This window comes from Crocodylus siamensis, chromosome 11, assembly GCF_052110815.1.
Source record: "Crocodylus siamensis isolate JL-2025a chromosome 11, ASM5211081v1, whole genome shotgun sequence".
NCBI lineage: Eukaryota > Metazoa > Chordata > Crocodylia > Crocodylidae > Crocodylus > Crocodylus siamensis.
Genome location: NC_143405.1, coordinates 56,449,163 through 56,471,458, shown reverse-complemented (window position 1 = coordinate 56,471,458; position 22,296 = coordinate 56,449,163). Strand labels below are relative to the sequence as shown.

At 40.9% G+C, this 22,296-nt stretch overlaps 1 protein-coding gene across 6 annotated transcripts in view; it reads left to right on the top strand.

Moving 5' to 3' along the window:
- The window catches only part of CNTN4 (contactin 4), a 581,748-nt gene that overhangs the window by 283,347 nt on the left and 276,105 nt on the right, over positions 1-22,296 (top strand). The gene's annotated exons all lie outside the window — the stretch shown is intronic.

Genomic DNA, 22,296 nt, shown 5'->3' with positions numbered 1-22,296 from the left:
TGGTTGCGATCATTTAACTCCCTTAACAGAAATAAATTCTGCCATTGTACTTCAAGTCCTGGAGTTTAACGTTTTATCACGTGTTGTAAACGTTGTAGTACAGAAAAAGACGGACACGATAACAAAACGTAATCAGAATCAGCCTCCTCTCACTAACGCTGAATATTCAAGTCATCCCTTTTATAAAGCTGCTTACAAATGAGCCCCTGGAAAACTCTGCTTTTCTAGTCTCTCCTGTCTATTGTAAGATCTCCTTTGCCTCTTGCTAAACCCCCTTCCGCTCGTCCATCCCTTTCCTCCCTTTGCCTATGTCCACATTTGTCTCTTGGGTACAAGATCTCCTCCTGTCTCCCACAGGTTTGTATTCTGCTTCTGGGTTTCTCTCTAGCAGACGGCAGCTCCTGCCTTGTGTGCTTATTCTTGTCTTCCTTGATATTGATTCTTTCCCAGGCTGCCCAGTCACCATAAGTGGTTTTGACGTCTTCTAAGGAAGGAGTGGTTCCCTGTGCGCGGTGCTCTGAATCTCCACTAACAGACTTGCAGCCAAAGAGCTCTATTTCCATCCTGCATGGGACCCACTTGAAGAATCCATTTGCATTTAGCCTGACACTTTTCTGGTTTCACAGCAGATGTATCCTCCTAGGAGGATTCTGTAGTAGGAATCCCCTTAATGACTAGCCCGAGAAATCTCGCCTATTCTTTATATTGAAACATTGAACCATTCCAGCTGAAACCTCTTTCCCCGGTAAAGGAATTATTCACCTCTCAGCGACTTGTATAAGGAATAATGTTACCCAGAGTCAAAACTCTCTGGAGTTTTAGATGACACTGTTAAGGTCATGGATCAGGAACGGTCTGGGTGTTTTATGCACAAGCCGAGAACAGAGCCGCGAGATATTTAATGGTTTTACTTTTTATCCTGCTTCAGCTCTTGCATTTGTGATAAAGTTTGGAAGGACCGAAGCCCAAAGCTTGGCTAGTTTAAACTGAGCTATGCTGGTTTATGCCTGCTGGAAATCTGGTCCTAATATCTTGCAGTGATTTATGGAAGTTATCAAGGAGACAGTCACAGGAGGCTCAGATCAATGAGTTTCAAACCTCTAAAGCTGAAGATAGTAAAATATTTACCGAGATGCATTTTTATCCCCTTCTTACAGTCCCAATTTCCTAGCTTCAAACTTGTGGTTTGAATCCCCAGATTCCTGATTTGGACTCTTAAAATAAAAAAAGCCTGTTTTTTATTCAAGCTATTTTTTAAACTATTAGCCTGTAAACCACAAAGGAGTTCTGTTAAATTTGGAAAATATTAACTGAGGGTGAACAGTTGTATCCACCCAGAATAAATGGCTCAATGGCACTGGCGTATTAAAGTCTGTAGGTAAGAGAGAACATTTTTGAAAAGTCAATAATCACCATCTGAAGGTATGTTAAAACTTTTGGCTTTGAAGAGGAACACTACTACAACACCATTTAATCTCATGATCTTAGATTTAGCCTCATAGGTTGCTGGAGCTTTGTACCCATTTGTCAACAATGAGCCATTTTATTTCTCTACAGAGGAATATCCCAAATTGGGGAGTGGAGACTGTATCAGTTTGTAGACGCAGGGTGTTGTCTACACATCAATGTATGGTGACATTGCTACGGCGCTGTGCTTTAGTGCTTCCTTCCAAGTACAGATATTACACTTTTACCAGTAAAAGAATCAGAAACTGGTTTATATATGTAATGGAACAAAAGTTTGGCACACAGAACTGGTCTGTACCCATAACAGAACAGAAATTCAGCACTCATAGACTGTTTTAAAAACAGTGGGACCCGGTCTAAGATTTGCTCCTCCACCAGAGGGCAAATGTGTGTTCTGCTTGCTACCAATCTACACTAGGCCACTTACAGAAAATCGTCTAAACTTAGATCAATTCTGTCTTGGGCTTCTTGACTGTCTGTACCTATCCCATAGGTCCTCTAGTCCAGCCCCCTGCCTGAGGCAGGATCATCCCTGTCCAGCCATCCTCTACATCTAAGCCATCCTATTTATCCAAGTATTTCCTTATAAGTACTCTATTTACGGAAGGTAGGAGAAGGGTCAGCCACTCAGCAATGGGTTTAAACTCTAACACTTGGGGTTCCACTGAGATGCTGAGGGATTTCCTCTGTTGGCAAGGGGCCTCTGCACATAAGACTCTTCCTTCCCCTCTAAATCCAGTCTCTTTATGCCATGCTTCAGCTGTGTCTTCCTCAGTGTTAGGGTCTTGTTACACAGTAATTTTGGGCATCTTCTGGAGCTCTTAATCCCTGGATTGTATACCATTAATACCCTAAAATGGTTTTAAGCACTTGTTATGCAGCTCAAAGTTGCACCACTCCAGGGCAGGATTATCTCTGATCTGCACTACCCAGCTCCTGTTCCATTAACATGTGGCCACTCCCCATAGATGTACTGCTCAAATTGAAGTCCTCCAGTATCCCAGGATGCAACGTCTGCTCTCCCACCCTCCTATTCTGTGGGCTGTCACACTCCTGGCTTCATAGTGGAACAGCCCAGGGACTAGAGCCAATATTTTTCTACTTCCCCCAGCTTCCCACCCCCTCCCCAGTCCAGGTACCCCCAGGGCACCTTTCCCCACCAGTGCTGGGCCTGTCTGGGTAAGTGGCCACTGCTGGACCTGCTTTGTCCCCCACTGCCCCCCAAGCTCTGGGGAGTGGAGGAGAGCATGGTCAGTCCCAAGGAGCCCCCAGACCTGACTGGGCTCCAGCAAGCCCTGAGCTCCAGACCCTGCGGCTCCAGCAATGCCATGCTCCATGCACCCCATCCACACACAGTGCGGCAAGAGCTGGTGGTGGCTGCTCCAGGGTGCCGGAAAGCCACCGCTACAGGTAATATCAGGGCGGCTCTTGGTAGATCCAGTCTGTGGGTGCACAGCTCTGCTGCTGCCTGTGTGGATGCAAGAGCCAGTGGACTCCACTCCCAACTGCAGAGTAAAACCAACTTGTGGGGGGGAGCTGGTGATCCATGGCCAGTCCTGCTGCCTCTGCAATGCCTCCTCCTCCCCCTCCTTCCTTCCCTTTGCATTGGTGTGGGCACATCTGCCTGCCAGGTAACTACAAACCAGCCCTGGATCTGGACCCAGATTGCAAGGACAGCCATCTCCAAGGGGAACTGAGGACAGCTCAGCCACTGTGCTAGATCTGGGAGCACTGGGCTCCCACCCCCACCAGCATTGCAGCTGGTGCCAAGCCTCAGCCCCATGGAAATGGTCCCAGGGGCCAGCTGATAATTTGGTTTCATGGGACTTGCTTTGGTTTTTCACCTCCATCAGCTCCCACGCACCCTGCAGCAAGCACAGCCTCAGCCTCCCCCTGCTTGTGCAGGGGAGCTAGGCACTTGCCCTTCTAGCCTTGGTCTTAAAAGCCTAGAGAATCATAGAGATGTAGAGCTAGAAGGGACCTCCTTACTCACCAGGCCTCTAGTGGCAAGTCACAGTTGTGCAGGTGTGGGACAGATTCAGAGAACTTTGCTAAACTAAAGGTGTGACTGCTCCAAACTCCAAGCTAGCACTAACACTGATCAACTTTTGTGCAACATGTAACAAGGCCTTTAGATTTCTGTATCCCTACCGGAAGTGATGGAATTCAGCAAATCCCCCTCAGCCATTCTGCAAGTCTTATGAGGATTTAGGAAAAATGGGAAATACGTAGCAGAAGTCAGATTCTCTGTGGCCATGATTTGTGGGCTTCCTCAGCTCATGTGAGTGAAGGGGAGCATCGACCCCTAAGCCAGGGATAACTGAAATGTATGTTTTTTTTCTTTATGCACCATGAAGTTGTTATACATAAATCAATGATGCATTCAGGTTTGCAGACCTTATTTCCTTTCATCTGCTTCATGTGACTAGAATACCAAAGGATTAATGTGATATCTCGACAAATCCTCGTGCTGCTGGCCAGCCATTCCTGAAATTCCATGCAGTTCAGATCGTTTGACATTGTTATCTTCTGCCAATATATTTCTAGCCTTACCCAGCCATGGGGTCGCTTCCTCCTATAATTGATATTCCAGACTGGGAAACCAAATAGTATACAGTGCCCCTCTTTTGCATACCACAGCCGGTTGCTGAGCACTCACCAGCTTGAGAGCCTGTGGCTATGAGGGAGCATACAGTCATTCTTACTTTTTCCCTAGCAGGAGCCAGTGCTTAGTATGAAGATGTCTTTAAACAAATACATTTCTTCGATGAAAAATGAAAGAGGCAGAAAAAAAGCAATAATATCACATAATCTGCATAGCCGATATGTGCAACTGCAAGCATGTTTTTAGCTCTCTAATAGGGTGTCATAAACAGGCAGGGTTTTATGGCATTCAGCTAAAGAATAGCTTACATAAATTAAATGCAGTGCAATTTCTTTGTTTTCATCTGAAGTTTATTTCCTTTTATGTTTAGTAATTAAACTGGGGGGGTGGGGGAGAGAGAAGCATTGTATCGTGGAATTTACAAAATAATAGCTAGGATTATATGAATATGTCACAGGACAACTTCCTTCTGCTCTGCACACTGTATATACTGCATCCTTGGACAGTTCACCAAGCAAGACCTCACAGCTGAGACAGGGTCACACAAACTGGTTTAAAAATGGCAGATCTTGCTCTAAGATTTGCCCCCTGCCCCACCAAAGCGCAAACATGTATTCTGTTTCCTACCAACCTAAGTGATGCCGCTTACAGAAAACCATGTAACTTAATTTGATACTGCCTCAGACATTTTGAATGCCTGTACTTAGCCTTTAAGATCCTGGCCTTCGTGGCAGATACTGGAGAGACGTTATTGCCCTAGTAAGATGGGTGCTCAAGAAGCTCCAACTTACACAGGGGAACTCCATGAGTCGTCCTCACCCTTGAATGATAGAAAGAAGGACTGGAAGGGACCTGTAAGATCATCAAGTCCGGTCCCCTGCCATGGGCAGGAGGTAATTGGGCTCAAATGAGCTCAGCTTTGCTTCATCTTTTATCCCTGCCAGTTGTAGACTGGCTTATGGCTGCTGCCTCCTGCTTGCTGGTTCACCAGCTCACTAACTGGTAGGAAGAGGGGGTAGGATCCCCATTCCTTTGGGGTAGGCAGGCTGGTGTTATACCAAGTGACATCATTTTTCTTTCTGTTTTCTGAAATTTTGCAGAGGTTTTGAAATCTTTAATGTTTCTCCCGTGCATTGAAAAATCAATATGTTGTTATCATTTACTACCCTGAGGATGGCTGAGAATCAGGGCTCACTTCCCTTCCTGTTCATAGTGCTGTAATGTATTAGCTTCATAGTCAAAGTGTATATCACCTTTTCTCTCAGGAAGGCATGGAAGTCTTTTTTTTTAATCTTTAAGATGAGAATGATCTGAAAGTTATTTAAGTTATGTTATGAACATCAAAGTTTTATCCTTGAGCCACAGTGGGGAATAAGTCCTTCCAATGTACTGATTTCAAAGATAGTTCCACTCTGCTGCCAAAAATACAGAATTGATTCTTCGTTGATATACCTTAAAATTCTTTGTCCTCTGCTGGTAACATGCATATAATAAAAACTGGGTTAGAAAAAAGGACGCAGTAGGGGAAATACCAATTATAGGGTTGGCCATTGGTCATGAAGTCTTATTTTCGTTGAACAGTAATAAGCAGATGGCCTGTATCTAGGCAGGAGCTACTGCTTCAGCTTTACTCAGACCAAGGTAACCTTCAGAACGTGTGGGTCAGACCCAAACACAGGAGTCTGTTGTGTGTCCATTGGATGAAATACCACTAAGATTTTCTGATACTCATTTTTTAAGATACCTGTCTTTCAAATTGTGCCTTCACAACACAATTGGATTACTTTTCGACAACACTCAAAATAATAATTTTAAAAAAAAGTAGAAATTAATATTAAAATGATGTTGTGGAGTGTTGCCTACAAATCATAAAAAATGTACTGTAAATGTCAAAGTTACAAGGCATGTGCATGCTATAGATGCCTCTGATGAGAAACAGTTCATGTATTGTAGAAAAGTTTGAACATATGGGAGATTTCCCTTTTTGATACCAATTGTCAAACCTTTCTCAATAATAATTTGTCTGCAATATAGCCTTTTCACCTCTTTGAAGGCATTAGCTAATTGACAGTAAATGGCAGAGGGTTATTGAGAGATGTTTCAAACAAGCGCACAGAATTGTCCATAGATAGGATGTAACTGAGATTGCCGCAGGCAAAACTGTGTATGGAGAGTTTCTGGACTAATGCTACATAGAGTTATGAAACTCTTAATCTGCTAATTAACTTGGAATGAGATAGGGAACAACCTTGATTTGAGATTTATGCCCATCTCATATGGACTCTAGCTACACTATGGGTCAGTGACCTTGACAATGCAAGTCTTTATTATTTTTTATCTAAAATGTTGTGAATGTAAATGAACAGTATAGTTCATCCTGTCCTACTTATGCTAGTTACAGTACATGATTTTATCCTTTACATTAACCTTAAAATCTGGAAGAAGAAAACGATAGAGACAATCCCTGCTTAACGCTGTTTCGCTTAGTGCTGTTTCGCTATAAAGCTCATTGTAAATTGATACCTGATTCCACTTAGCTCTCAGTGAGTTTCATTATAATGCTCGTGGTTGTCATCTTGGGTCATTAAAAACACGGTCGCCATCTTGGGTCATCAAAAACTTTCAGTTTTGCTTAATGCCCAGTTTTTCAGGAACCAATTAAAACCGTTAAGTGGGGGTTGCCTGTATGGTATAAAGTTTAGCTTAATAAAATCAAAATACAAAGCATTTTAATTTAATTCTCCACCACATCAAGGTTAAAGTCTCAGATGTTAAATGTTTCTAGACTTTGTAATATATATTCTACAGCAGATCTATTTTGTTATATAACATAAGCATACATATATTAATTTAAATAAGCATATGTATGAATAACCTATGTGTGTAACAGCATTAGTCTAGGTCTGGTGCTAAAAGAGGCTAACAGTTATAATGTTATAACATACTAGAAATTACTAATTGAAGAAATAATGAACTGAGTCAGTTTTTGGCCTCTCTTTTCAAGTGCCATCCTTGAGACGTGTGGGTATTTTGCTTGGACGTAACCAATTAGATATAAAAATTAGCCACATATGTTCACCTTACTTGGCTTTATGTTCAGCAGAGGTAGGCTAAGCTAATGGTTAGGACTTTGTGAAACAAGTTTGGTTCTTCACTCTGTCACAGGCTTCCTGTGTGGCTATGGCAAACTTGTCCTTCATTCTCAAATCTCAAATGTTTTATTGAATTTTGGGGCTTTTAAAAGTAGTTGATTGTTTAAGATTGAAGTATATATCCAAATAAAACAGCACTTAAATTTATAAAAAATTTACACATTTAATTTTGAAAATGTAAAGGAAAAAAGCATTTTGATTTTTTTTTTAATAATGTATTTGTTTTTTAGACTGAAACAGCTCTGCAAAATCAGCACAAGATTGCAAGCTGTTTCAGTTGACCCAAATCTGCATTTTTCAATAAGGGATATTTAAGGCGAACATTTTTGGCCAGATCTACTCTGGCACTTTACAGCAAGATACACAAAATATTTTCCCCCTATTTTTGAAATGGTAATAAATACTGCACAGAGAAAACAGCTACAAGGAAATGACAGCAAGTCTAAATTTGAGAGACTATTTTGTACCATTAGGTGATCTGATCCATCACTTTACCTCTACAGGGCTGTTCCTTGCAGGGCTTTCTGCAGACTATTTTCTTCTATTTCAAGGAAGTATCTCTGAAGAACCCTGCATCTTTGGCTATTGTTCTTTTTCAATCACTTGCTGTTTCAACTTCAAACCATGGGGAGCCTGAAACAAAACTGCTTTGTCAGAATGGAAGGCTGGATGTCACTGAGGGTGCTGCTCCTCGTGAAAATTGAGGCACAAATAGTTATAGTTCTAGGACAGGGAAATAATTTCACGGTATGAGAATCTTATTGTACCTGATTTGCTTTAGGCAGTTTCAGTGGGTTTTGTTGTAAATATTGCCAGAAGGATATGGAAGTACCATGTTATTAAATGAATTGGAAAACAAAGCCAGCCAGCTTGGTGACACATTGGCAGGGGGAATACATAGCAGGCTTTCATGTGGGACACCTACATTTTGAAGTGTGCAGAGCAGTCTCAATGTCAGCTTTTGTTTTCAGACTTCGGGAATATCATTTTCATCATGGAAGGAGGGATAACGCTTTGAGTCCTCTCTCTTAGCAGATGTGACCTGTAGAGTTAAGATGCTTCTTGGAAGGAGAATAATGTTGCCTGGATTTTGCGCCTTAATTACTAGAGAGTTGGAGGCAAACACTGTATGGCTGTCTACTGATCTCCAAGTTTAAAGTAAAGCTTCGTATTTTATTAATAGTTAATAATCTCAACTATTTGATGAGGCCTTTGTTGTTCAAGAATTGTTTTGTTGAGCAAATAGTTATTTTATTCTGTGTATTAATGATATAAATTATTCAAATAACTTTAGGTCTGCGTTGCTGCTGTTGCACATGTTCAATATTTGTTTTATTTGGATGACATGCGAATGCCACACGGTGCGGCCCTGTTTCCAGTATACAGGCAGAATGAAGCATAAAGAGTTCTTAATTGGAAATATGCTATATGCAAATAGTTTGCCCTGTCTCCTTAAAATGAAATAATATGTAGGACCATTGTTAGTAAAACATTTCTGTCAAAGAACTTGGTCACAAAAAGACTGTTTGTGTATTTGTCTGATACTTGGACAAAGTCACGGCATGCATATGTTTTCAGTACTCACCTACGCCTAAGTTCGAACAATGTTAATTTTATGAAAGGTCACTCACAGCTAGAATTGTAGGTCTCGATACACCAGTGGATGCTGAGAGAGAAATCTTCCCTATTTACTTCTGCTTCCAATTGCTCTAGGAAGCCTATTTTTGTCAGCAAGAAAAAAAATGTATGGCTCGCTGGATGCCATTAGTTTGAAAAATAAGGGAGGATGTCTTTTTGTCTGAAAGGAGTAGAACTTTAATGGCATCACCGCAGTAATAAAGAGCTAAGCTTCTAACCTTATGTTTGAAAAAGTCTTAGGGTAAAGGTAGTGCTGTTCACTTAAAACACTTAAATTCGGAGGCAGCCTTTTAAAATAAATTGGGGGTGAGGGTGAAACAATCGATAAGCAGATAATAAGGGTTTCCAAAATGTTTTTTTCCCCTCTTTGGGAACAGAAACTTAAAAATATTTAGGCTCATGGATCTTAATTTTCCTGGTTTGAAATCTTTTGTGGGTAATGGGTGAGCTGGGATAAATGGTGTTGATTTGACTGTATGTGGGAATGTGCAACACAGATGGCATACGACAAACCTTCCCTCTGTTTGAAAAGTTAATAAACTTATGGGATTTTTTTTTCTAGATTGCATTTTATATTCATGAAAGATGCCTGGTTATCGCGCTGGAGGCAAACAGTTGCCTTGCATACTGCTGTCTTGATAGAAGGCAGGGTAGAGCTGCACCTTATAGACTAACTGAATCAAAGGTTCATACGTTTTTGTGAGCAAGAGCTCACTTCAGCAGACGCTGTGCATCTGATCAGCAGCTGAAGCGAGCTTTTGCTTAGGAAAGCTTATGCAATATACATCTCCAATTTAGTTAGTCCATAAGGTGCATTTCTGCCTGGCCTTCTGCCTGACTTAAGACTGACATAGTTAACTATCTCTCTCTCCTTATTGATATGCAACATGCCAGTTAGGGGATCACCAGTTTGATTGCACCATCTGTCTGTGTAATGTCATCTTATCATTTATGATTTCTGGAGTATATGGAATATCCATTTACTTTCAACTTGCACGTGGCTAAATTGAAAACCTTTTGCTAAAGATAATTAGGAATTGTTTGAAGGCTAAGAAGACAGTAAGCACACCGTTTCTTCCCGAGACTAAATGTCAACTTATAGCCCATGAAATTCAACTTTTTGTTTGTTTGTGTTTAGTATGATGATATTACTTCCGTTTGCAGGATTTGGAGTGCAGTACACCCAAAATATGGCTGCCTAATATAGGGAAAATTGTAATTTTTTCTTTGTGAAGAACAGTTACATGATATCTAGTGATCCAGTGGTTCCTTAAAAAAAAAACCCAAAACTTTCATTAGTGTTGTTTTCTTCATGGCATCTCCAGTCTGCTTTACAGGTATAAAGAGTAACACTATGCAACAGGGAATATTTAGCACTTCTTTGAGGCACAATATTGATTCTTTTAAGTTGTTTTTCTTTACAATAAAGGAGAACAGGGAATACTGTAAGTCGTTAGTATTATTGGTTTTTTGTTTTTGTTTGGGAATTTCACAGTGGTGGTGTCCAAAATCTCTGATTTTGGATTTCAACCCAGATGTGCTATATATAGTATAAAAGTAGGGGTAGTCATCTCCTTGGATCAAGTCATTTACATTATAAGAAGATGCATGCAAAAACTGGCGGAGGCAGTGAGTATTGAATAGATGCACTTATATTTTTTACCTTTTTACCATTTTTATTTGCGTAACTGTTAAGGAGTTCCCTTAGCAGTCTCTCCACCCTACTTCAGACATTTAGCCAATTTCTCTTAGGAGATAAAATATGACTACCCAATATCAGACCCGTGTGTTCTGTGTTAGGCAGCAAGAGAAACCTGTGCATTGGGTCCTGTTGATCAGGGGTTCCCAAACTGTGGTACATGTACCTCTGGGGGGGGGTACACGGGAGAAATTATGCAAAGGCCAATTTAATTTTCATTGTAATAATAATTGGTATTTAAGGAGTTGATATATAAAATGTTTGCTGGTAGGGGTACACAGGCAGCTAGTAAGTCTGGAAGGAGGTACGCAATAAGAAAAAGTTTGTGAGCCTCTGCTGTAGATCATAATTTGCCACACTGAACATCATCTCAATTATCTGAACATCCCTCCAGTGACAGTGAAGTGTGATAATATTAGTTAGAAGTATGTATATTCTCTCATTGTATTTTGAATATTTCAGTTGTTGTTTAACAGCTGAGGAGCAAGTTATGCATTATGCAAAAGGTGGCCTGTGTTTTGTATAACTGGTACCACCACATGTGACACCCATACATCACCATCATCTGGTAATTTTGGATCTTCTTGGTAAATCACCATAAGCTGTGGAGAGAAGGAGCATGTGGACATCACTAAGATGGAGTGAAATACGCCATAAGATTGTTTCCATGCATCTGCTCACTAACTTTCCTGGGTTCATTCAGGAGAAAGTAGAGTCATGCAAATAAGAGGCCTACTACTTTTCAGAAATATGACTGATTTTACTGAGTTGCCTGTCAGTGGTCTGTGCTTCCTATTGAAATCAGTAAGATTTGAAGATAGAAATTTGAAAAACTGACTCAGTTGTGCTAGGCATGTTCTTGTCATGGAGAATCCACATGGTAGTGCAGAGTGGAAAAAATACCTGGTATCTTTAACTTGGATTTGTTTGTCAAGTTGAAGGAGACAACTGACCATGCAGCGAACAGAACAAAGTCGTGCAGGGGACTAGCTTTCTTAGTGACAACTCTGTACCTGTTCATGTGCTTTAGATCATGACCGAGATGTGTGACAGTCTACAACAGATGCACAGTAACAAATTATGCACTAAAGACCAAAAAAGGGCTGACAAATATAAATGACTAGGGTGAACTGGGAACTTGCATCTGTTGAGGTATATAACTTCTTGTGATGCCGTGAAATGAAATCTCTACCTAATCAGGATAAATACATGTCTAAAGGGAGAAAACACAGAAAATGTGATGAGATTGATGTTTTGTTTTTTAAGATATTTAAATATTTTCTTAAAAAAGCATCTGCCATCCAGTTATCAGAAGCGTATGTTTAAAACATGGTACGTGTGATTTCATAGATAGTTTGCTTTATCACCTGCCAGACATTAATATGAATTGTATAATATGTGACTTGCATGTCATTTAAGCGCACCTCTAAGGAGGATAATTTCAGCAACGTAACTTGAGAGATTTCAGTATCTGACAAATGCGGTATGAGAATAACGAGAAGTGGGTAGAGCTCAGCGAGAAATGCCATTGGCACTTTCCTATTACCCTTCTTCTCTCCTTGCCATCTTTTTTATTTCTTCCTTCTTTTGTATTGTGAAAGGGCTACCTGTGAAAGGCCAATTTTCATCTCAGAACTCACAGCAACAGCTATAATAGTTAGCAGGTTAAAAAAGCAAGATTTGAAAAGATTAGACTTTATAAACGTAGAATACGTGTTATTGTGAAGATTTGGATTTTATAGGACACATGTTTTAGGAAACTTCCATTGTGGCTTATCATAGTTTATCACATCTTGTACGCGTTAATGATTCCATCTCTGAAAATGTGCGAGTAATACTGACAGTCTGCAGTTTGGAAACACCTTAAAACCAGTGGGAAACTATAGCTGTTTCATCCATATTATATAAGACCTATGTGCTGTGCTACAGTACATATTATATAACATCTATATGCTATGCTATGATAGTTGATTTCTAAGTACCAGTAAATATTAGACCCTGAAAAACTATCTATTACTAGAATGGTGTACACTTTTAAAATGATCAAAACCAGCTCTTACATTAATTTAACATGAGTGATGATTTTGGCCTCTGCTACAGACCTGTTCACAAAAATACAAAGAAGTCCAGCCTCACAAGTCTAGAGAAGTAAATTATAAGAAAGGCAAAGATACACTACCCTTTCCTCTTTCTCCCCAATGTCCAGTAGCCTAATCAAAAGTACATTAAGTTGCAGTCCCAGAGAGGGCCCAGTGGCATAGGTTTATGCCACTGTTAGATCTGACTGTTGGATTTGTCTTCAAAGTCAAGCACATGAGCCAAGAATCTTAAAATTCAAAATCCCACTGTTGTCCTGAATGTACTTGTGTATTCAACAGCAAAATACACAATAGGCCTGTGCAAGTCGGCAGTGATCCGATCCGGCTTCAGACCCGGCTGCTTTGGATGGCCACGATGCGATCGGGAGCTCTGGACCGGGTTTGCACCTCGATCCGGCCACAGCTTCAGAGCCGCCTTGGAGATCTGGTCATAGGGTATAATGTTGAATCAATGAAATATCTATAACTTCGTTGTTTTTTGGTGTTATTTGGATGAAACTTGCAGGGATGGTAGCCTCTTCTCAGAGCATAAAACCTGCCAAGTTTTAAGAAGATCGGTGGAAGGATTTGGGGGAACTGTACCCCTCATTCTTGAAAGCCAAACTCCTGTCACGGCTGTGTGTTACAACACAGGGGGGTCAAAACTGCAGGGTGGTAGCTCTTACTGAGGCCACAAAGCCTGCCACGTTGCAAGAAGATCGGTGCAGGGGCTTGGGGGGAACTACACCCCAAGCTGCGGACCAGCAAAACTGGTGCCATGGGTGACACTGTGTGTGTTCAGGCACAGCGGGGTGATAGCTGCAGTCGAGGAGATCAGTGTAGGGGACTCTGGGGCCGTGCACCCCTAGCTGCTGACAGGCAAAACTAGTGCCAAGACTGCGTCTCTCTTGGGGCAGTTGATTGTCTGTGTTGAGTCTTTCCTCTCCTTAGCCTGGTTTTGTAGGTGCTAATTGATGCTCGTTAAGTCATTATGTAGTAGCTAGGTACTGCTATTGAGCTGGTCCCTGAGTGAATCATGATTGATTGATTGGTAACTGGGAACACATCAGCTCAGCAGCCAGGCCTGCAGCAGTGTCTCCCCTCCCCGCCCCAGGACAGAGGCGGACAGTCCCACAGCACCCATGGCACCGGTTTTGCTTGTCTGCAACTTGAGGGGCAGTTCCCCCCAAACCCCTGCACTGATCCCCTTGATACTTGGCAGGCTTGGTGGCCTCTGTAAGAGCTACCACCCTGGCAGTTTTTACCCCTCTGTGTTGTAATACATAGATGTGACAGGAGTTTTGCTTTCAGGAATTTGGGGTACAGTTGCCCCCAAACCCCTGCACCGATCTTCTTGAAACTTGGCAAGCTTTATCCTCTCTGCAGACTCTACCACCCTGAAAGCTTCATCCAAATCAGACAAAAACAACGAAGTTATAGATAATTTATTGTTTCCCCATTATACCCTGTGGCCGGATCTCCAAGGTGGCTCCAAACCACTTCAGGAAGCCGAACGAGGCAGCGCTTCGACCCAGATGTGCTGCTTCTCACCCCAAAGCGTCCGAAGCTTCTCCAGATCCAAAGCTCTGTCCGAAGCCTTGCACAGCCCTGATACGCATTATGTTTCTGTGTGCATGCATGTGTGTGTGCATGTGTGTGTTGTCCACAAGTAAACAGCGTGCCTTTTGCCCCCTCTCTCCTCCCCAGTTCCTGTGGCTGAAGCAGAAGACATCTGAGGACCCATATGAAGTGGTCTGTGCATGTGTTTTAAATTTTATTACAACCTCCTGGAGTAATAGTTAACATGATTTTATAAGTCAAATGTTGAAGCTTGATGTTGCATTATTCTTTATGTGGTATTTTAGTGTCTTTTTTTTGGCTGATAAAAACTATCCCTTGAACAACAGGGTGGAGCTCTTTCTTGAGTTTGGGAGCAGCAGCAGTGGAAACTGGGAGAGAGGGGGGTGGGTTGTCCAAAGAGTGCAAAACACAAATTGTGTAAGCTGCAAAAAAGGTCCAAACTTTATTTAGTAGATCTTTCTGAAAGATGTACCATTAGCACTTAGGTGGGACTGAATGCCTCAAGGTCATCAGAAACACAAAGCTCTTCCAGATAATGGAAATATGGTGTCTCCAAACAACATGAGTTCCAGCTCTGTTAGATTCACCACAATGTTTTGCAATTCACTGTAAGATTCAAGGTTGAGACGGTCTTTTGCTATATGTTTATACAACAATGGGGTCACAGTTTTCTGTTGGATCTTCTGGCATTAGCTCCTACAAGAAGGGCCAGAATTACTCCATTATAACTGCATGAGAGCTGTCAACCCTGGAATTCATCAGATGTACTGAAGATAACCAAAGACAATTAGACAGATGACAAACTAAAGACGTATTCTTGGTATTCTTATGGGCGGGAGGTCTTTACAATAGTTTTGGAAACTAGAATGCTGGTAGTAATGAACCATAGGTTTTGATATAATAGTTGTGAGCAACTGAAATGTTTGAGCTGAACCCCCACTGGCTTTCATGAGAAAGCAAGTTTGAGTTTATAGCGTTCTCGGATAGGGTATTCTTAGAAAGGGACTTTTGACTCTGAAGTTCACACTCTTCCCTTGGCTTGACAAGACCTGGACTGAAAACGTTAGGCAAAGTCAATCTGTGTCTCTATGGTGTTCAGGAGGGAAGATAAAGGAACATTTTTGATGAGGTTGGGTTTGATTTTTAATGGGTTTTTTTATAAGTATTGTAGAGCCCGTAGAGTCCTGGCCAGGAACTCATTTGAAAACAGAAAAGATTACTGCCATGTGTACCAATAAGGAGAAAGTGCTTATGCTACAAGATCAAAGTAGAAGCGTTACGTGAAACAACTTGTAGCAGGTTCAGTTTTGAATAATATTTTGAAATACAGAACTGCAAAGCATTAGATAACAGAGCCCCCTCTGTTAAGGCACGTCTCTGAGATGCAGAAGGCCTCATCCCCCAGACTTTTACTGGTATGAGTAAAAAAGGTGAGTAAGGTCTGCTCGTTGGAATAAGTGTCTGAAAGAGCAGACCCCCCTCAAAGGGTGAACACTCCCAACATTTCTCCGAGCACTTGAATGTTTCTAAAGTAACTCACCCCATTTTTGCCATTGTCTTTCACTTATAGCCTCAGCAAATTGGCAAAAAATAAAACAACCCACTACTCTTGATTACTGAACATATAAACAACTGAAAATAATTAGGACCTTATCCTTGAAAATTACTAGCTGGGTTTTTCATCTTACACAAGCTGTTTGTTATTCTCAACAGGTAACAAGATCTCCTGCATTTTCTCGCTTATACAGCATGCTTACAATGCCAATTTAAATAGCTAGATGTGTGTTATGGCCCCGAAAAGGAGTGCTTCAATAGTGCCTCTCACACCTGAGTTTTAATTATTTTTTTTTTTTTTTACAATCTGAGCATTACTATGTCCTTGGGAAGACCACAGATGACTAAACAAAAGAAAACAAGCAGACAAAAATGCTCAAAAGGTCTTATCTGGTTTATTTTCTATCTCTTCTCATACATTCTCTCTCTTCTCATTAATTTGACCATTCAGCAATATTTTTAATTAAATTGCCATCCAAGGATAACATAGGGAATATTGATTGCATCATGCGACTCCAAACAATATTTTAACTATTTTTTCTAGGTTTTTGTTTATGTCATAGCAAGGCTTTTAGGGATTCTGGTAGCAAGCAGCTATCGAATAATCCCTGGAAGGTGATTGAATCAAGTGGGTAAATATTAAATGTATTCCACGCATTTCAACTTGTCTATTACATTAACGTGCATTTAAAGTTTGTGTCATATTAAGAATGAGAAGGCACGAGACCTTATCTCCCTGGCACTAAAGCATGTAGTCGGTGTCTTCAAACAGACAAGAAGACTGCATGAGACTGAGCAAGTTACAGAGAGAGCACGAACATAAGAATTGCCATTTTCTGGGTCTGACCATCGGTCCTTCTTGCCCAGTGCTCTGTATCACAGTGGCAGAATGGATGCTGAAAGGGAGAATGAACTTGGTATTTCCAGGGGTGGGGTTTCCACTGTTTAATCCATTGGATAGAGAAAGACCTGGGCTTTCTAGTTCTGTTTGCATATCAGCCATATGTTTAGATGTGTGACAACCTTTCTGTGCATCAGTGTCTATATTATAACTGCTAATAAGAAGTCATTTTTGAAAAAATCACTAGAGCCTTGAGTGTGGGTTCAAATTTTCAAATTATTTATTATTATTTACTAGTATAAAACTAAGAAGGGAGTTTTAAAAAAAAATCATTGGGTGCTGCCCTGCTAAAATTTGCTTTTTAGATTCATTGCCAAACACTGAGCCCATCTCAGTGGCTCTTTTTTTGTATCTGGATGTTCCTGAAAGTAAGCTGATAGGAAAATGCAGCCCTGTGTGGCCTTTCTTTAACTCTCAGTTGTACTCGTTTGGCAGCTATTGCAAACTCTGGTGATGACATGGTTTGGGATGAGTAGGGGACCAGCCTGTGATGTGTTGCGGTGCTCTGGTCATTTCTCTGAACTCAGTGCTCTGGCTATAGGGGGTTGCAATATTGAGGCCACAGTAACAGCCGGCGAGAGGCTCCTGTTCCTGTGTCAAGCCATTGTGGAAGGAGACCACCTTCCTGAAAGAGTACCAACCCCTGGCATTCAGGAGGACTGGAACTTGCCTTACATCGTGTGCTGCCAGCTGGTACATTACTGCATGGACATGTGCCATAGACCCTCTTACTGCTCTTGACATTCATAACGCTAATTGCTGAAAGAGGTTTTTTGGCTGCAGATTATGTGCAGCTGGGCAGCAATGAAGAGGTTAACTCATCTCTCCTGGTTGGTCTTTGGTGCTTTCTCTTGGTTGCTTGCATCCTAAGTTTAAAAATGACTTTTATATTTCTGGGGGAAGAGGACTTAGAACCCATACTGGTACATCGCTGGAAAACAAGGATGTAGAAAGTGATGAATCAAATCCCAAGTATTTGTGCTCCTACCTGCACTCAAGTAAGAGCTGTGAAAGTCATGGGGTACTTGCCACTTTAAATCTGACAACTCATATATTAGGGTTTAGAGTGTTTCGTGCTTACCTTTAGCTCTTCTTTTGTTTAGGTGATTAAAAAATGCCTGTTGCTGTCTGTATGTGCAACATGCTTCATTAACAGTGATTTATTTTGGAGTTTAGCAGAATTGGCACTCTGCAGCACACCAGTGGGCAGAAGAAAAACAAACGTGAGATGTTTGCTAAGAAATCTTTCTTGCTACTATTACTATGGTAGATCCGAGCCCGAGGCATTTTGCAAATTTTACATTAGGATCCTCACAAAACAAAGGGTTCATACAATGAAGTCTGCCCGCTAATGTTCCCAACAAACACTCCTGCAACTCTCCTGCTGAGTGGGGGGAAAGAGGCATCCCATCTGTTAGCTTTCTTTTCTAACGGCACTCACCAACCACAGTACCCGAAGGGCTATTGGCTCGGGTTTTTTTTCCTCCCCCAGATGGTGCACCCCCACCATCACCCCAAAGTGCCAAACACCCACAATTGCAAATGCAATTAATTAATGAGAACATGGTATCCTTAGTGCCCCTGGAAAGATTAACCCCAAATATTTCCACTTTGGTGAGCATCTTGTTTCTTCTCTTACCTTATCATGCTCAAAGCTTCACAGTCAACTTTCTGTATCAAAATCCAATTACAAACAGAGGTGCCTGTCAAAAGAATTTGCTACGGATGGATGGCATTACCAAAAGTAAGGTTAGCAAAGCATCTGCACAGGTGTGTCAGAGTGGGATGTTTCATTGGGGATACCATTAGCATTCCAGTCATGGTTATCTACTTCCATCTCTTTAAAAAAATAATTGCATATTACTTCAACTGCAAAAATAATTCACTTTCGAAATCAAAATGAAAACTTTTACAAGTTCTCAATCTCGCTCTAATTCCTTCTAGAAGTGCTCTCCAAGCACTATACAAGGAAATGTAGAAACTAAAGATAGGAAGGTCCTATTCAATCATCTAAATTAGACTCATGCATGATTGTTTCCTGTTATAAGGGCGCTGGAATAAAAAGTTGGCGTGTTTCAACGGTTATGACAGAGCTGTCAACAATGGGCCTACTGGTGTGAATAACAAATAAATGTATTAGAAAAAGGTTTTCAGAATCAGGCTCTTTAGTGGAGCCTGGAGAAGAATCTGAATTTCTAAGGGGAGGAGAATATAGTAGTATCTTAAATGTTGCCATGTTGTAATTCTTGATAAGAGTTATTTTTAATCACCTAGATAAAAAAATTTGACCATTTAGCTCTTTTAATCTGTCTAGGTCATATTTTACTGTCTCATAAAAGGGAGCTAGTGTTTCTTTGGGAGACCTTCCTGCAGATCCAGTTAGGAACTATGTAGATATTTTATGGCCTCTTACAGACACGGGGCAGGGGGGAACCTAGCACTTTACTGAATGTCGAAGCACATTAGTTTGACCTGGCTCCCCAGCATCTGTACAGATTGGGCGCTTCAGTGGGGCTTTTTGGTGCTGAAAGCCAATTTAATCAGCTATTACATAAAAGCACCAAAAAGCCCTGCTAAAGTACATGATCTGTACAGATGTTGAGGAGCCAGATCAAACTAACATGCTGCCTCTTCTGGGCATGCGTTTTACTCTGTGCGGGGGGACACTCAGCTGAAAGTAAAGCACTGTTTTTGTTTTTGCTATTTTTTCATGTCTGTAAGCAGCCTGTTATGCAGTGCCAGAGCTGGGATGCCATGCCAAATATCCAAGTGCTTTTCTTCAGTGGGACTTCTGGGAAGACTCTTATATAGTACCAGAAAGATAATGCTCCTGAAACTGTAATATCATTCCAGGAATTAGTTGCTTTCAGCAATAACATTTCTGGGAATGACATCAGAACAAGGTACTGGTCCATTGCTTTGGTGAATTCCATATATCTGCTAACACATCCTCAAAGAAAGTATCAGAATATAATTATTATAGATACTGGCTTTCCCACATAAGTGCATGTACTTTGACATCACTGGAAATCCTGAAGGAGACCAAGTGCAATAGAGCCCTTAATGATAAGACCTTCAGTGCTGATTGTCTGAATATCCTTCTCCTTGGAACATAGTCAGGTCGTGCCTGCTGATTAGACAAAATGTATTTCAGTAATCAGAATTTCAGCTAATGGGAGCATTTTCAACTTTTTTTGCAGTATTTGATTATTAGCTGTGTTGAATATATCATATTTTTATGTTTGGCTAAAATCAGTGTAGGTGCTTGTATTAAACTGCTTTGATAAATTGGAAAGTAGCTTCCATCTTGCATTCCTTTTTATAATGGGTTTAGTCATTTCTGCCCAGAGCAGAAATAGACCCGATGATTTCATGAGGTCCCTTCCAGCCCTAAACTTCTGTGAATCTGTGAATTTACAGGAATAGTATGGGTGGGGAGTAGTCATTGATCTTTGTTCACATTGCTATGCACATTATTTTTTAAAACCTCTAAAGTTTAGAAGCTATTCCCCCCAAAGATGTAATGGTTGCATATTGCACAGCCATGTGTACTTATAAACCACCTTAACACTTCTACAATCTGAAGAGCTAAGACCAGGTTCAGCACAAACACAAAGGGCACGACTATAAGAGCACCTATCTTTCCTCATTGATTGCCTCAGAAATGATGGCCCCTTTTGGCGCTTGTCCCCAGAAGATCAGCATGTCACAGAGGCAATAGAGAGGAGGAGTTATAAATTGCAAAGCAGGCTTCATAAATGACACGTACTAGACTACTTTCTGATGGGGATGGTGAATGAGGAAAGAAAATGAATGAGATGGAGAAGAGAAGTGTCTATGACCACAGGATTTTGGTTTCTGATATGCTGCTTGTTCACTACTTCAGTCACTTGGAGTTTGATCTCCAAAGTTCACTGAATAAATTGAAATCTCTCAGGATAGGGACAGAAATTACACATAGACCGGTATGAGTGATTGGAAATCTGTTCAACTCTGTAACACAACAGAAGTTTGGTGCACATAAATCCCTTGCTAAATGGTCAAAACCAGTTTAAGATAAAACTGGATGGATGCAGTATCAGACTTAACTGATTTAGGTTAAATTAGTTTATTGAACTTCTGTCCAACATCCCCTGCAGATTCAAGTCAATTCACAGTCTTCCAGCATCCCAGGATGCTTTGCCCCCCCTGCAAACCTCGCCTCACAGGGTGGGCAGGCTAGCCTTATCTCACACTATCTGCTCCAGCTGAGCAGGGAGGCATGCTCTAGTGTCTCCCCCCTCCTCTCCACCATGCCAGCTTCTGGCCTGGGCCACTGCAGGCATGTGGCTGAATTTCCAGAATGCAAAGTAAATGTCTGTTCACTTGCTTATTGATTCAATTTACGCAGCTTAGACTAGCCTGTGAAGATTGAATTAATTCAACCTTGGGCTTTTTCACTGTACTTAGCCTCAATGATCTTCAGATGGAGACTTTAATCCTCAGTTTTTCATGAGCAAATGGATGTTATAATAATTTCTAGATGCAAACACAGAGGTCTTTGCAGACCACTCAGAAATTGGTGCTGCCGTTATTAGTCTACTTAATGATAGCTGTTTTGGTTAGTCTTTTTCTATCATGATTTCTGTGTCTTTAGGTAATGGCTCCATGTGCGCATTAGATATATATTTTTGGCAGGAGGTGAAGGTTATAATAAGTGTTATACCTCTTGTGTTCTTAATTGGGTACCAAAGGAAATGTTGTGTGCAAGTGATTGTTCTGCTCAAGTCCCACTTAGCTTACTCCACAGTGAGAAAAATAATTCTGAACCTGAATTGAATTGCAGTATAATAGAGAAGAATTTTATAAACAGCCCTGGATGCCATAGAGATATCTGCTTATTGAGGATATTATGTTGGAAAGCCAAAATACTTGAAAGAATTTCAGAGGATGATGTTAAGCACAGGGCAAAATTCCCTTGTCGCTTACACTGATGTAAATGGAAAGCAACTGCTCTGAGTTCTGTGAAGTTTCTTTGCACTTGCACTTTTAGAACTGAGGGCAAAATTTGGCACATATGGAAAAAACAAGCAGTTTACTGTGTTGGCAATCTGTCTTGTGCTATTGGATACTTTTCTCAAGCTCTCTGAAGGTGCTGCAAGAGAAACTGCTTAATGCTGTAGATCGGTTCAGAGTTCTGATGACATTTTCCTTATGAAATTAATTATTAATACCCTAATCATTCACTTAAGATGTTATTAGTTTTCATTGATCAGCACTTCTTGCTTATCTACTGCCAGTCTAATCACTATGCATGTCAGAATACCTGAATATATTCAATTAGTTTTCACCCCCCCTTCTACTTACATCGGCAGATTAGAAGATAAGGATCCTTAGTCTTCTCAGCACATTGAACCCGGCTTTATTAGAAGAATCTTATCAACTCACAGAATTTTAACTCACAAAAGCAAGCAAAGACCTCTGATGATACCACTTTACTTTCTATTAGTTATGCAGCTTGTCTTGTAAACACGAAGGCCCCTTAACATCTAGACATTGGCTATATGAATAAATAATAAGAATGTATGTTTGGATGGACTTACTTATTTGTGAATATATCAGTGTTTCTTTTGGTTATTTCA